Source organism: Schistocerca americana, unplaced genomic scaffold (genome assembly GCF_021461395.2).
Source record: "Schistocerca americana isolate TAMUIC-IGC-003095 unplaced genomic scaffold, iqSchAmer2.1 HiC_scaffold_937, whole genome shotgun sequence".
Classification (NCBI taxonomy): domain Eukaryota; kingdom Metazoa; phylum Arthropoda; class Insecta; order Orthoptera; family Acrididae; genus Schistocerca; species Schistocerca americana.
Genome location: NW_025726716.1, coordinates 5,001 through 10,000, shown reverse-complemented (window position 1 = coordinate 10,000; position 5,000 = coordinate 5,001).

Sequence of the window (5,000 nt, the reverse complement as noted above, 5' to 3'; positions counted from 1 at the left end):
TGAACGGCGGACTTTGCTCGCACTCGCAATGTGCAATCCACCCCTATAACGTGCGTTTCATGAAGAGTTATGTCCAATATGCGACATTCCCGCTGTCCCTATACATGAGCTGCGAGCTGTACCACGTACGAGCTACAGACGCGAGCGCGTTGCTCTCTGTACGAATGCAGATGCTCAGCGGCAGCTAGGAGGCGCTCCATCCATGTCGGTACCGGTGAGCGTTGCACTCGCAGTCGCAAAAACGTACGGCAAGTATATTACTCGGAAGAGTCAATGACAGTCCAAGCCCCCCTGCGTGGGAAGAGTCTTCCTAGGCCATGACCCACCGGAAGGGCGCAGCGTCCCCCACCCCAGACATGTGACGTCACACTATCGGTATTGACGACTAGACTGATTCCTTATAATCATTTGCCATACACCGGTGGAAGCTGCCGAGACGAGTAACTACATAGCGGGCTCGCCGTGTCACTAATGTACAGAGATACAATAGTTTCGACTGGAACCGGATTAAACGTATACACGGCGCTGATTAGTAATAGATAGAGCCATCAGAATACAGATAATGTATACAACTGTCCGTATACATGCTGAAAGACTCTGCTCACAATCACACGTCAGCCAGACACTCTTATCACGCACTACTCTCTGCCTGTAACAGGCACACAGACAATATCTAAGCACCAGCATGGAACAACACCCAGTGCATCCTCTCTGCCACATTAGACAATCCACACTATCATAACCAGACCGGGAGGTCCACTCGGAAAACAGAATATCCCACCCTTCCGACAACCACCATTGCTCAGCTAAGCCACCAACACCCACACATGTCCTACACAGGGGTGCACCCAACATCACAATACTGCCTCCTGTCACACCACACAAACAATGGCACGAATGAAAGACACAGGTCTGCCACAAGCATGGAATCAGAGCGCCGCCTGTTATGAGCCAAAGGTGCACCCTGACGTGGCAAATCAGATGATGCCGCAGTCATTTACTTACGATAATCACAATCAACAAACCAGCCCCCCCCCCCCCCGAAAACACCTTTCCTTACAACAATGTGTGCCTTAACCTAACCCGTATTGTGCCTTAACCTAACCCGTATTGTGCCTTAACCTAACCCGTATTGTGCCTTAACCTAACCCATATTGCGCCTTAACCTAACCCATATTGCGCCTTAACCTAACCCATATTGCGCCTTAACCTAACCCATATTGCGCCTTAACCTAACCCATATTGTGCCTTAACCTAACCTATATTGTACCTTAACCTAACCCATATTGTACCTTAACCTAACCCATATTGTACCTTAACCTAACCTATATTGTACCTTAACCTAACCTATATTGTACCTTAACCTAACCTATATTGGGCCTTAACCTAACCTATATTGGGCCTTAACCTAACCTATATTGGGCCTTAACCTAACCTATATTGGGCCTTAACCTAACCTATATTGGGCCTTAACGTAACCCACGTTGCGCCTTAACCTAACCTATATTGTACCTTAACCTAACCCATATTGTACCTTAACCTAACCTATATTGGGCCTTAACCTAACCTATATTGGGCCTTAACCTAACCTATATTGGGCCTTAACCTAACCTATATTGGGCCTTAACGTAACCCACGTTGCGCCTTAACGTAACCCACGTTGCGCCTTAACGTAACCCACGTTGCGCCTTAACGTAACCCACGTTGCGCCTTAACGTAACCCACGTTGCGCCTTAACGTAACCCACGTTGCGCCTTAACCTAACCCATATTGCGCCTTAACCTAACCCATATTGCGCCTTAACCTAACCCATATTGCGCCTTAACCTAACCCATATTGTACCTTAACCTAACCTATATTGTACCTTAACCTAACCTATATTGTACCTTAACCTAACCTATATTGGGCCTTAACCTAACCTATATTGGGCCTTAACCTAACCTATATTGGGCCTTAACCTAACCTATATTGGGCCTTAACCTAACCTATATTGGGCCTTAACGTAACCCACGTTGCGCCTTAACGTAACCCACGTTGCGCCTTAACGTAACCCACGTTGCGCCTTAACGTAACCCACGTTGCGCCTTAACGTAACCCACGTTGCGCCTTAACGTAACCCACGTTGCGCCTTAACCTAACCCATATTGCGCCTTAACCTAACCCATATTGCGCCTTAACCTAACCCATATTGCGCCTTAACCTAACCCATATTGTGCCTTAACCTAACCTATATTGTACCTTAACCTAACCCATATTGTACCTTAACCTAACCTATATTGTACCTTAACCTAACCTATATTGTACCTTAACCTAACCTATATTGTACCTTAACCTAACCCATATTGCGCCTTAACCTAACCCATATTGCGCCTTAACCTAACCCATATTGCGCCTTAACCTAACCCATATTGCGCCTTAACCTAACCCATATTGCGCCTTAACCTAACCCATATTGCGCCTTAACCTAACCCATATTGCGCCTTAACCTAACCCATATTGCGCCTTAACCTAACCCATATTGCGCCTTAACCTAACCCATATTGTACCTTAACCTAACCCATATTGTACCTTAACCTAACCTATATTGTACCTTAACCTAACCTATATTGTACCTTAACCTAACCTATATTGTACCTTAACCTAACCTATATTGGGCCTTAACCTAACCTATATTGGGCCTTAACCTAACCTATATTGGGCCTTAACCTAACCTATATTGGGCCTTAACCTAACCTATATTGGGCCTTAACGTAACCCACGTTGCGCCTTAACGTAACCCACGTTGCGCCTTAACGTAACCCACGTTGCGCCTTAACGTAACCCACGTTGCGCCTTAACGTAACCCACGTTGCGCCTTAACGTAACCCACGTTGCGCCTTAACGTAACCCACGTTGCGCCTTAACGTAACCCACGTTGCGCCTTAACCCAACACACGTTGCGCCTTAACCCAACACACGTTGGGCCTTAACCCAACACACGTTGGGCCTTAACCCAACACACGTTGGGCCTTAACCCAACACACGTTGGGCCTTAACCCAACACACGTTGGGCCTTAACCCAACACACGTTGGGCCTTAACCCAACACACGTTGGGCCTTAACCCAACACACGTTGGGCCTTAACCCAACACACGTTGGGCCTTAACCCAACACACGTTGGGCCTTAACCCAACACACGTTGGGCCTTAACCCAACACACGTTGGGCCTTAACCCAACACACGTTGGGCCTTAACCCAACACACGTTGGGCCTTAACCCAACACACGTTGGGCCTTAACCCAACACACGTTGGGCCTTAACCCAACACACGTTGGGCCTTAACCCAACACACGTTGGGCCTTAACCCAACACACGTTGGGCCTTAACCTGCTCTGTAATTGTCATACGACGCGTTAAATTAGTGTGGTGTTGCCTAACTGCAACCCCCGCAATATAGTTTGCTACTCGCACTGCCTGGTCCCCAGAGTATCGCTTCATGTTAAACACCTTGCAGCTATACACTGTAATGCGGATGGCAGCAGGACGTACATGCTCAATGCCCTTCGCAGTTGTTCATTGGCATTTGCATGGCGAAGCACAGCCTACGTTGTGGTACGGCGTGTGTCAACTGTCCGCTGATGTTGTACGTCCAAATCACACACTGTACTGCACATTGGTCCTCATGTACTGAATGATACATCGTGGTACATGTGTGACCGTACCACGACTGCGCCAACAACGGCGAACCATACGGTCCAAATATTGTGCACTCAGCTACGTGTCGTCTCCCTATAAGAGCTGGATTGCAGTATGGTATGCCGTGGATGGCGATCAGCATGAGCCGTCTGTTGATGTAGTGGCGCGTGTTGTCAGACGTAGTCGTCTCTTCTCACACACCGTGATAGCATGGTGCACTGCGTTCCACATCTGCGACATGCGACAGAGGCCGGTTGACAGTCGTTCGCGCAATGGACATCGCATACGTACGGGGGCCACCTTCCACGTGTTCGCGAAGCGTGCACATGTTGTTGCGTGTATGTGGGCAGACATAGTGTGTCGTGACACCTGACACAGGCATGCAACAATCGTTGAATTTGCAAATGGCGATGGACGTCTACGTTTGCTGGTGACGTTACGCAAATGAACAACTGGTAAACGGTTGTGGTGCGGTTGTTCTCGCTAGAGGTGAATCAGTGATGGCGACGATCGGTTGAGCTACCAACCGGTTGTTTCAGCGATACCCACCATGCCCACGAACGTGAATGGCATGTGGGTGTGAAGCGATACGCGGCGGTGGCTGGGTGGGACCGTCCCCGGCCGGTGAGGGGGGGGCCTCCCGGCGTGCTGGCCGCGCGGTGCGTGGGCGCACGCGCTACAGCCGGCTGGTGGGGGCGGCCAGTGGCAGGCGCGCCGGCCGACGGAGGCGGCAGGCGGCGCAGCTGCGCGCCGGCGCACCCTGCACGCGGCGCCGTGCGGCCAAAGTAGGTCCTCGCGGGCCCGGTGCGAAGCGCGGTGGACATCTGCAGTGTGCTGGTCCGATTGAGGACTGTGTGCGCTGAGGATGCGCCGCCGCCCGGCGCTCGGCGCCGCGACGCCGTCTGCTGCTCGGTCGCCTCTGCGGTTCTCGCAGGTGGTTTGTATCGCAGCTGTGCGGACGTGTTGGCGCGTGCGCTGTGCTGGGAGAGTTCGCTTCGGCACCCAAGTGGGGCTTTTGTCCTTCTGTGGCGCTGGCGTTGGAGCTGCCGGCCACCGTAGGTGGCGCGTGTTGTCTCCCGCCGGCAATGCCACGACAGCACGCTCCCGGGCCTCTGTCGGCAGCGGCAAGCTCAGTTGGGAGCACGGGTGGTCGCACCTAAAGCGTCTACTCGCCAAACTCCGGGCGATTGCGCCTCTCTCGAACCCGACCAAGTACTTAGGACGGCGCTGCGCGCCGCCGGGACCTGAGAGGGTTTCGAGGTGTATTGTGCAGGGGAGCTCAGCCTCCTCCTGTTTGCAGAATAATTGAGCGGACGCTTGCGTGT